The sequence below is a fragment of the Monodelphis domestica genome, chromosome 3 (assembly GCF_027887165.1).
Source record: "Monodelphis domestica isolate mMonDom1 chromosome 3, mMonDom1.pri, whole genome shotgun sequence".
Classification (NCBI taxonomy): Eukaryota; Metazoa; Chordata; class Mammalia; order Didelphimorphia; family Didelphidae; genus Monodelphis; species Monodelphis domestica.
The window spans coordinates 105246993-105259465 of record NC_077229.1 but is presented as its reverse complement, the minus strand read 5'-3'; the positions used below and the strand labels follow the sequence as shown (position 1 = coordinate 105259465).

The 12473-nt window shown below is 37.7% G+C and overlaps 1 protein-coding gene across 4 annotated transcripts in view; it reads right to left on the bottom strand.

Moving 5' to 3' along the window:
• The window catches only part of ZC3H3 (zinc finger CCCH-type containing 3), a 517748-nt gene that overhangs the window by 282660 nt on the left and 222615 nt on the right, over nt 1–12473 (bottom strand). The window lies entirely within an intron of this gene.

Here is a 12473-nt window from a genome sequence, read left to right as displayed (position 1 = left end):
TAGAATCAACAATGGCCATCATGCCATCATGATTATAGTGGTTTAAGGTGAGCAATGAGTCACAGGAGGTCCCTGTGAGGATCTTTCATCAAAGAAAGGAAAGGAGAGGTGGAAGGAGAGGAAAAGAGGTAGGGAGGATGGGAAGGAAGAAGGGAGGGTGGGACGGAAGGAGAGAAAATTAGAGACAGAAGAGAGAGCATATGACCTTGATAAGCTAGGTCCAGACTCCAGACTGCATAAGAAATTTACCTGTTTTTCCACATGAAATTAGGATCATTACTGGAACCTATTTATATGAACAATTCTAAACTTTTTTGGCTCTTTCTGGCTGCATGAGATATTCTCTTCCATAGTCTTCCACAACAACTTTACTAAAATCTCAGCTAATGGTCAAAAACTCATATAATGTTAGAACCAGAAGAGTACTTAGAGATCATTCAAGCAAGAGGTTCTTAATCTGAGGTCTCTGGACTCTAATAGGGTCTAGGGTCTGTAACTACATATAAATATTTATGTCTATAGTATATTTAAATTATATATGACAGATATCATTATAAAAATTATCTTTATTTTCATTATTCACTAACTCAAATTAAACATTTCTTTCAATTATTTTAAAATGTTTTTCTGAGGAATTGATAGGAATCACCAGATTATCAAATGGGTTATGACACAAAAATTTAAGAATTTATGATCTAAATCAACCAAATAATTTTAAACATGAAGAGAATGAGGCCCAAAGAAGGAAGGCAGCATGATACCATAGAAAGAGCACTAGCAGAGGAGTCAAAGGACCTAGGCTCAGCTTCACTTTTGATAATTCCTACCTATGTGACTTTGAACTAGGACTTAATTTCTTCATTTGTAAAACAAGGGAAATGTTCTACATCATGTCTGAAGTGGCTTACATCTCGAAATCTATGATCGTAGGAAGTGATAAAGGCAGAATTCAAACCCAGATCTACATACTGAAGCAGAGAAGGAAACATAAAAAATTACTTGCTAAGAATATTGTACACAGTAATAGCAATGTTGTAAGGATGCTCCACTGTGAAAGGCCTAACTAGTCTCATAAATATAATGATCTAAGATAAATCCAAAGAACCCATGAAGAAAAATGCTACCTACCTTCCCATAGAGGAGAATTGATGAACTCTGTGTGCAGACTGAAGCATTTTTCAATTATTTTATGTTTCTTGCTTTTTATTGAATTTTTTGCAATATGACTAATATGAAAATATGTTTTGCATGACTTCACATGTATAACTGATATATGCTTGTCTTCTCAATAGGTGGGGAAGGAGCTAGAGGAACAGAATTGAGAATTCAATTTTCTTTGAATGTTTAAGAAAGTAAAGTAAAGAAAAAGGAAGACAAAGGAGAAAGGGAAAAAGAGAAAGGGGAAAGAGAAAAGGGATAAAGCGGGAAGGGAAAGGAAAAACCTCCTAAATTCAGCCATGTTGCAGAAAAACCTTCCACCACTGCATTGACAGAAGGATGTGCTAAGAAGGAGAAAGAGTTGGGAAGAGGCCTTGTGGTCAATGTCAACATATATTTGGCCAACATTAAATCAATTTTTGGCTTTGCTCACCCAGTCTCCAATGTATAAGAAGCTCCCCTAAAGCCAAGCTCCTGAAGGAGCTAATACTTACTACTGTAGTTCAGAGACTATTGTGCTGATCTGATCATTCACAACACCATTTCATCCCATTAAATTCAATTTAATAAGAAATCATTAAGCAATGACTACGTGCATGTCCCTGTTCTTGGAGGCGAGGGTTGAGATGAATAAGCACAAGCTCTCAGCTCAAAGTACCTAGTCTGACTATATAAAGATGAGTACACACATAAGTATGGCACAGGCAGGAGGCAAGAGCAAGAGAAATTACCTCAACAAAACATTAGGAGAAATTTAAGGTAACAATCAGGGAAGAGAAAGACTGGGAAAGCTTCTGAGAAGCAGTAACATGCAGACATAGCCTTAAGATTCAGAATTTTAGGTGGCACGTGGGTGGCTCAGTGGATTGAAAGCCAGGCCCAAAGATGGGAAGTCCTGGGTTCAAATTTAGCCTCAGACCCTTCCTAGCTATATAATTCTGGGCAAGTCACTTAACCCCCATTGCCTAGCTCTTACCAGTCTTCTGCCTTGGAACCAATACCCAGTATTTTAAAGTAAAGTAAAAAGTAAAAAAAGAAAAGGGTTAAAAAAAATTCAGAATTTTAAGGGAAATTTGAGTCAGATTCCTACATTTTACAGATTATGACACTAAGGTCCTTCTGAGTCAAGTGCCTTTACTAGGTCATATAGGTAGTAAATGGCAGCCAGGATTTTATCCCAAGTCCTCCAACTTTAAGTTCAATTACTTTCTCATGATATCAAAATGTATCACCTTATCGCCTTAAACAAAGGGAGGGACTTTAGAAAGATAAAGATGGGGAAGTGGAATGGGAACTGATTATGAACATCATGAGAGAGGAAATTAAATAAAGTAGAAAAGGCACGGTGAACATGGGTGAGTGAGTGAGTGATAGGATTCTGTCCTAGGCTTTCTCCATTTCTACTTCTATACTATTTCACTTGGTGATCCTATCACCTATCAGCTCTCATGGATTTAATTATTATCTCAATGATGCCAATTTTCAAATTTATCTATCCTGCTCTCACCTTCTTGTTGACCTCCAATCTTGCATCTCTAACTCTTTTTCAGACATTTCACATACCTCTTAAAATCAACATGTCAAAAACTTAATTCAGCATCTTTCCCCCTAAATTTTCTCCCACCCCCAAACTTCTCCATTACTGTCCAGGGCACCAACATCCTTCCAGTCACCCAGGTCCATAGCCCAGGAGTCATTCTGTAATCCTCACCATTTCTCACCCTCTCCTTCCACCTCCATATCCAATCTGCTACCAAGGTCTATCAATTTCACTTTTGCAAAATCTCTCAAAAATGATCATAGCTCCCCTTAGATATTTTGCCATCATCCTGATAAAGCCATCATTACCTCATGACTAGACCACTGTGAAAGCCTGAAGTTTTTCCTCACTACAATTAATACCTCTTCCATTTAGCCACCAGTGATTTTCCTAAAGTGCAGATCCATTCATATCACTCTCATAGTACACTAATTTTGGTGTTCATTATATCCAAGATCAAAAAAAGAAAATCTTCAGATCAGTGTTCAAAGTTCTTCATAATCTAGTGTACCACACATATCACTGATCTTTCTAGTTTTCTTACACTTTATTCTCCAATACATACTCTTCCATGCAATAACAGCAGCCTCCAGGCCTCGAATGCTTTCCCTACTCATTTCTACCTCCTGGCTTCCCAAGTTTCCTTCAAACTGCTCCTAAAATCCCAATTTTTATAGGAAGTCTTGTTTTCTCCTCCATTAGACTATGAGCACCCTGAGGGCATATATTGTCTTTTGTCTTTCTTTGGATACCCTGAATTTATGCCTGGCACATAATAGGTGCTTAACAAAAGATTACTGACTGACTCTCTCCATACAATTATTCAAAATTCATCTAGCTCTACTAACCCATATCTCCCTATCTTGTTCAAAAGGACAGAATAAGGCAACACAATTCTTAAAAAAAATGTTGATACACTACAACTACACCATTTTCCCCAGTATAATTTAATCTCAATCCTTTTTTGATGGAGTTAATAGAATCTAGTCTATCATCTCTGTCAAAAGGTAAGAAATATGGTTAATCATCATTCTTTGAGAATAGTAGTTGGTCACTGCATTGTTTGGAGTTTTTAAAGCTTTCAAAGTTGTTTTTCTTTATAATGTGGTAGTCACTATTTTTTCTCCTGGTTCTCACTTTACTCAGGATCAGCTCACACAAGCCTTCCCAGGTTCCTTTAAATTCATCCCTTTCATCAACTTTTACAGCACAATAACATTCATTTAAGATAATGTATTCAATTGTTCCTCAATTGAAAGACACTCAACTTTGTTTACAATTCTTTGTTCTAACAGAAAAGGAGCTGCTATAAATATTTTTGTGCCTATGGTTATTTTCTCTCTGTCTTTGATTTCTATGTGGTATGTGAGTAGAAATGTTATCAAAGTCAACAAACAAGTCAATAAACATTTATTAAGGTCTAATACAGTTATAATGAACCTTTTAGTGACCTTAGAGACTGAATGCCCAAACTAGAACTCTCACACAGCCTGTGAGGTGTCCACCCCCACCCCAGCCTTACCCCAGACAAGGTAGTGAGGAAGCATTACCATTGGGATTCTGGACAGAGGAGTGGGTCATGTAAGAAATGTCCTCAGGTGCCTGAGGAGAAAGGGAAGGGAACAGTCCCCTCTGGCAGGCTCCAGCACATGTACCATATGTTCGCCAACACAGGTCTAATATATGCCAGGCCTTGTGCTAAGTGCTGGAATACAAAGGCAAAAGACAGCCCCTAGCTTCAAGAAATTCATAATCTAATGGAGTAGGAGAACATAAATAAAGCGCAGTGGAGTTAGGGCACCATCCACCAGCATACTGGGCACAGAGGCAATATAAAATCCTGCAGCCAGGTGAGAATTAATGAAATGTCTTAAATAGGAGATCTGGGAGGAAATTTCTATATCCACCCTCTACCTTCTTCAATCAAAGGAAGGGAAGGACCCAAGGGGCAAGAGGTACTGAGATGGAATGCATTTAAGAGCTGATGTTATAATATTGCAGGAAGACAAGTTTCTGAAAACAGTGATAAAGGTGAGTTGAGTAGCCACGTGGGAAATGATGAAAATCCCTGGGCCCCATTCTAAAATAGAGGATCTGGGATGCACTCTAATGTTTACCCTCTACCCTCTCCACCTGGAAGGAAGGATGTGAATCTTAAAATTTCTCAGACTCTACCTGGGAACATTTGGTTAAGGCTATTCCCCATTTTAAACAATGAAGGTACTTGGTCAGGAATGTATTGGGAACTCTTAACATTACTCCACCAATACTTAGGCATACTTTAGGGGAAGATAAAGTTGTAAACTCCTAATGGAACAATGAGAAAAAGTCCCCAACCCATACTTATAGTGAGGCTAGAATCTTAAGCTAGGTCTATTTTTAGATCTAATACAAAAGGGTGCTAAGTACCTATGAAGGTCAAATTAATCACTAAAAGGTCAAGCAACCTACAAAGGGCAAGCTTAGCAAGAGGTGTGAAGTTTTAGTCTACTCAGGGAAGGTGATAACAAAAGAAGATGTGAATTAAGAATGGTCAGTCCTGTGGAAAACGTCTACTGTGATGGGTAGATGTGAAAATTTAGGGGAGGCGACATAGGAGAAAATTCTCTTTAAAAGGAGGTCAGGAGTTCAGAAAGTGGCCTCTGAACTTAGCTGAGTTTGGAAGCTGAATTGGAGGGTCTCTCTGAACACTAAGAGCTTGCTTGGAACGATCTTGTGGTGAGTGATTAAAGACTGACCAGTCTCTCTTAAGGCTTAGGCCTAGGCTGGCCTTTTCCTACTATTTCCTCTTACTCTGTCTCTCTCCCTTCCCTTAATTCCTTCATTCATATTAATTAAAATCTCCATAAAACCCAGCTGACTTGGGTATTTCATATTTGGGAATTTTTCCCATGGTGACCACTTATTTTTTATTTAAAAACAAGACACTAAAAATTATCTTTACAGTTTTGGCAATTTACAGTCTTGAAACCCACATTTTCACGGTCACAAGGAGTAGCCCAAGGGGCAGGGGATACTGAGGAGATACATATACAGGGTCCAAATGTATGTACAATTTAGTAACTTTTAGGGTATAAATCCAAATTTCTTCCCACACAGTGGCAGAAAGTCCAGAACTTGTTCTAGTTTCCTTTTCACAGAATGGCTGGCCTTATTCACTTGATCCACCAATATGTTGTCCATTTGTGTGCATATCCACCCAAGCCTTTCAATAATTGTCACTTCCTTTTATGTCATCTTCATCAATTTGATAAGTGTGAGGTAGAATTATTTAAATTTGCATTTCTCTTATCTTACTGATTTGGAACACTTTTTGCATATGATTGTTGAAAGCTTTTGAATCTTTTTAGAACTATTTTTTCCATATAATTGATTATTTATCTCCCTTTTAAAAATTATCATTTCTTTTTGTCATCTTTGCTGATCTGATGGATGAGAAGTAAAACATCAGAGCTATTTTAATTTGCATTTCTCTTATTAATGACTGGAGCATTTCTGTTCCAACCAAACAAGGTTGTTGGCAGCTTATGTTCTTCTAAGAATTGCTCTCCTTTAATCATTTTTCTGCTGGGAAATGGCTCTTGCTTGTTCTTATACATATGAATCAGTTCCCTAGAAACAGTGAATAATAGACCTCTATAACTACCAATATTTTTTGTGAACTTTTTGAAATACAAATCCTAGGTTATATGTCAGGCCCTCATATATATATCCTATATGGCCAGCTTGTCTTTCCTCTACTGCAAATTCTACTATGGAGTGATGACTTTCCCCCAGGTTCTCAATGTTTCGTTTCAGCAAATAGATTCTTCTCACTGTTTCATCTGCTTTTGAAAAAATGAAATTTTCATTAATGTAAGCTAGACAGTTATTCAGCTCTCTGCTTTTGGAAGAAAGAAATAGAAGCTGTCCAAATTATCAAAGTTATATGATATTACAAAGTTAATATGATAATACTATATCCTGTCTCCATACCAAGCTTATTTATTTCTTCCATTTTTTTCAATATAATTACACATTTCTGAAGTACTTTTGGTTTTACCAAACGCTGCCCTTCCTTCGTCTATATGAAGTAAAGAGCAAAAATGTTATTAGTTCTATTTTAGAACTGAGTCATCTTTACTAAAATCTTCATTGAGGTACATGACTCATCAAGGCATGGAGACTGTTCAGGACTTATAAACGTTCTGTTAGCAGAACACAGTACTCCCACTAAGCTACAAAGGCTTCAAATTCAGGCCTAGTAATGGTCTGTATTTTTCTTGTATAAGAATCAATCTATGTAAAGGCAAGAAAGTTCATCATCAATAGGTTGGCTCCTAGGTAATGTCTCCTCTGTGTGTGTGTGTGTGTGTGTGTGTGTGTGTGAGTGAGAGAGAGAGAGAGAGAGAGAGAGACAGAGACAGAGACAGAGAGAGAAGGAGAGAGACAGAGACAGAGACAGAGACAGAGACAGAGACAGAGACAGATAGAGACAGATAGAGACAGACAGAGACAGACAGAGACAGACAGAGACAGACAGAGCAACTCAAAAACGATGTATGTCTAGCTAGGGTTCTAAGAAATCACCTCAGTAGGAAGAAGTGTTAAATAAAGTCATATATTTGTATAGAATCATGCAATATAAAATCTGAATGTATCCTTTTCCTTTAAGAACCAATAGCCTACTAGAAGAGAATAATAGGCAAAAATAACTATAGTTGAAAGCAACAGTGCCTAAAATGGTACACAGTGCTATGTGAGATCCAAAGAAGATGAGATCATTTTTGGCTAAGAGAGATAGGCACAGTTTCCTGGAGAATGGCATCTGGGATATCCAGAAGTGGGTAGAATTTAGATAAGCATTAGAGAAAGGAAGGACATTTGTCACAAAAGGAATACCCAGAACAAAAACATGAAAGAAAAGACTTAGCAAATGTAAGTTATACAACGTGACTGTGTGTAATTAGAATTTTGTACCCTTGAACTACATTTCCCAGCATTCCTCTTTTGGCCCCAAGTTATGTCCTTACCTTTTGTAGATAAAAGTTTCTGAAACACCACCCTGGCAGGCTCTTCTCCCACTTTCAGTCTGGGAAACTGCTCTTTACTCAGGCTATTACTTTCTTCTACTTCAAGTGATTATTAATAAATCTTATAAAATATAATATGGAGTATTGGATATTAATTTTTAATCTTACAACTGGCACAGAGTGGGTGAGGTGGAGTAATATGAGACTGAGTTAGAAAGGTGGCTTAGGAGCAAATCAAAGAGAGTTTTGAAAATTAGCCTAAAGAATTTGGAATTTATCCTGTATTTAATAAGAAAGTAGTAAGAGCGTTTCAGTATTAACTAAGTTGGCCTTCAGAAAAATGACTGGTAATGTGTATAGAAGAGGTTAGACATGATGCAACCATTTGACAGTTTACTGAAATAGTACAAGCAAGAGGTAATGAGAGTTTGAATTAGGACAGGAGCAGTGAAAGAAATGAAGATATAGAAGCAAGAAACCAGTTAGAGGACCAATTAGTGACTAATTGACTAAATAGCAAAGTAGGAAAAAAGAACCAAAGATATCCCCAATATTTCATGAAAAGTGTTAGCAGGGAAAGTAGATTGGGGGGAGAACCTGCTTTCTTACCCCATTAAGAGCTGCCTACCCTTCCCTATCCATAGGGCTTTTGCTTAGCAACATAAGCTAACATAAGACTTCCTGCTCTGGCTGAGTGTACCTCCATTTCTCTATTTGGCAAACTTATGCTCTTTCCTGCCCAAGAGAGTGCTTCTAACACAAAGAACACATTCTCAGATTAAAAGAGCAGTCATTAAGGGAAATCCAAGCCCTTCACTTCCTTCTTTCCCCAACCTACTTTCAACAAATACAAGACTTTGACCTCCTAACCTTGTGGTTATTCATGTTCCACAAGAGGCTCTCAGGAGGGCTTTTTAATCTAAAGTCTCTTCAGAGTCTAGACATTGCATGGAGCCTTGAGTTTCCTTTAGATTTATTTTCATTTGTGGTTTGGAAACCTTTCTCTTGATTAGAGGTCTGAAAGGCACCTAGCAGATATAGGTATCCCCGACCCAGATTAAAGTACCAATAACTGACACTATTAAATATCTTCAGGATTATAGAATTTGGAGCTATAGGGAACCTTGGAGAATCAAAGGGGGATAACTCAATCCCTTCCCCCACACCTGGGATCTATAAGGTAAAGGTGCTCTTCCAAAGTAATAAAAACTAGTAAAGTTGCAAAATCATGATTCAATTCAATCCTAGGTCCTCCCATTCTAAATCCAGTGTCATTTTCCTTCCAATATAATTTTCTCAACCAAATGGCTCTCTAACTCCAATTCAGCTGTGCTTTCCAGGTGACTGCTTTATCCTTTTACCATATGCATTGTGGATGAATTCTAAAAACACCTAGGCCTTGTCATCTGCTATTGAACTTTTCTCTATATATTGTCTCTATTTATTAGAATGTGAGCATTTTGAGAGCAGGAACAATCTTGTTTTCCTCGTTTACATCCAAGTATTTGACTCATGTACGTCATTAATAAAGGATTTTTCATTCATTCATTGCTACACCAAATCTTGCTTCTTTCCTTTCTTATCTCACTAGCTTGATTCCTTTTTCTTGAATTAAGAGTTCAACCCTATGATCCAGTCCTTCCACAAAGTGATAAAAACCTCAAGGAAGAGTGTTCCCAATCCTGGAAAATGGAGGGGAAAGAAGAGTGGGTTCAACAAATGCAAGAAAAATGTCCACACTGTCCAAAATTGAGTTTTACTTCATCCCACTAAGGCAAAATGGTGTTTCCAAAACTTACACAAATAACAGGACTGTTGAAATTGCTGTTCAAGGGTTTGAAAGAAGAAAATATAGGAAAATTTCATGAATTCTAATACCACTGCCCAATTTCTCCATTTTAAAATTTGAACTAACTAAAGACAAAGTTGATGGGATTTCTATCAAAATAAAATAAAAAGAGATAAATCATTCATCTTCTGGAAAATGGTGGGCTCTTATACTTAGGAAAATACAATTTGAAATTGAGAGCTTATTCTAAACCAAGAACTTCAAAGTCTGAGGATTTCCTCAACTTCTAGGTCAAGCTAGCAGAAATTCTCAATGTTTGTGAAACATCACTATGTGCAAAGACCAAATGTGAATGATCTTTTTTTTTCCCTCATAAGCTTACATCCTTTTCCTTATTGGGGTCCTTATACAACTCAGCTTATTCAATGGACAATACATGAAAGTCATAATATTATACTTCTTTTAAAAAACAATAACATATCAGTCTTGCCTTTATCAATCAGTCACTTCAAATGACATATTCTTTGGAAGTTCAGACACAAATTTCTTCCCGTACCCAGAGATTATCTTTTCTCCTTCAGATCTCAGATAGAATTTGGTACTCTTCTTACATGCTTGTCACATTTTTATTTATTTGTATATGATTCCCCTTGGTTACTAAGAGGCAGCAAAGTGATACAGTAGAGAGCACTGGGCCTGAAGTCAGGGAGATCCAAGTTCAAATGCAGCCTCAAAAAAATTATTATATAGTACTTAAATACTTACTCACAGTAGCTGTGTGACCCTGGACAAATCTCAGGTTCCTTAACTATAAAATGGAGATTATAATAGCCTGACTTTCCCAGGGTTGTTGAGAGGATTAAACAAAAATAATCATTATAAAGGGCTTATCCCAGTGCTTGGCATGTGATAAGTACCTAATAAATGCTCATTCCCTTTCCTCTCTTTCTTACAGGACTAAAAGCTCTGTGGGACTAGGGACTATCTTGTCTGACAGCTGTTTTATCACTTCCCTAATGTGAAATTTAGATTTACTACACCATACTTAGTCTTTAGAATTTTAGCAACCAGGAATGTATACACCCCACCACTTAAGGATTAAGTGTGGGGGAGGGAAGGTCTACAACCAGCAAGTGACAAGTCAGAAACAACTGACTGACCCCCTAGGCCATCCAAGGTCAAGTTTAAGCCACCATTGGTACATGTGAAACACAGGAAGTGACATATAGAACTGCCTTTATATTTCATGTCACTTCCTGTGAGAGAGACTGGGTGGTGGAACTTGACTGTGGAGGAGCTCAAGCATGAGACTGAAAACTGCATCCCTTAGACTGTCACATGGTGCACAAGGTTTACTCCCCTTTCCTTGGCTTTTCTGGAGACACTAGCCTCAGAGGAGGATCCTCATCTTGGAGGAGGCCTCATGGCTGGAAACTATACTAGATTTAACCCTCTGCCACCCCCACTCCCACCCCTCCTTGGCTGGGGCCTCTGAACTCCTGCCTGGTATTGCTCCTTTTCCTTTCTTTCTTCCTTCCTTATTATCTTCACTCTATTGTAAGTAAACCACCATAAAATTCCATTCTGACTTGAGTATTTCATTGGGATTTTGAATTTAAAATCCCTGGCGACCAACTAAAAATATATTCAGTCCAACCATAAGTTTTATCTCTAACACCAATCTCCATAATTTTGCACAGTGGAGTATAAAACATTGCACATATTGGGATTGCCAACCCCAAACCTGGATTATTTTCACCATAAGCCTTTCTTGCTCCTACTGAAGTGCTACCAAATGAAGCTAGTCAAAGTCACAAAATCATGCTGACAAAATTTACTATGTTTACCTTGGCTCACCAGAATCCTCAACATTCTACAAGATCTCATCCCTCTTGGTATTCACTCCTCAACAGCACCCTATGCCAATCTAGAAGGTGGTACACAGAGCTCCTCCTAAAACAACCAATCGTTAAGAATGCCCATGTCAGCCAGCTCTTCCTTTCCTAACCAGCTCCACATTTTTAGATCTCTCCATCATATCCCCAGAAACCTCATCAGTGGGAACTTCATTATCCTGCAAGATTGAATCAATCTAGGCACTTAAACTTGCATCAATACCTTCTAGCCCACAGAGTAGAGGACAGAATAAGGAGTTCCTCCTAAAATCTACATTGAAGAGGGGGCATGTTTCATTTGTTACCTAACTCTGCTCCTTAAGACTTTTTCATCATGTTCCCAGGATAAGTACCTTGCTTCCTTTTCAGCTTCTTTTTCTGTGTTATAAGCTTAAATTGTAAGCTCCCTGAGAGCAAAGACTTTTTTTTGATATATGTTTTGGGAGAACTTAGCACAGTGCCAGGCACATAGTAAGTGATTAATGTTTACTGATGAATGGCTAATCTCATCTCAGATCAGACCTCTCAAGAACAAGATACTCCTATTTTTATCCCTAATTGATTTTCTCTATTCTGCACACCACACCAACTTTTTAGCCAACTAAAAGTTTAGCCAACTTTTTCTTCTCTCCTTAAGCATTCCATGTTTATTTTTTCTCTTCTTGATTTCTCTGCATCACCTAACCCCATAAGATACTTTCATTAAATACTCTCTCTTCTCCCCTTTTCATTAATATGATCTCTTCTTGTTTGCCTTCTTTCTACCTGTATAACCATTCCTTTAAGACTCTTTTCTAGATCCCCATTAACTCTAATCAGTCTTTCACACTCCAATTCTAACTTGGAGGTGCCCCAAGGTTATTTCTCAGGTCTCTTTCTTCTCTGTATATACTATTTCCACTTGGTGATCTCATCAGTTCCCATTGATTCAATTATCATCTTGATGTAGATAACTTCCAGATATACTTTTCCATCCTTTACCTCTCTCGACCTCTCCACATCTCCAACTCCCATATTCCTATCAACAAACTGTTATATCTAACTTAACATGTCTAAAACTGAACTCACTATCCTTCCCC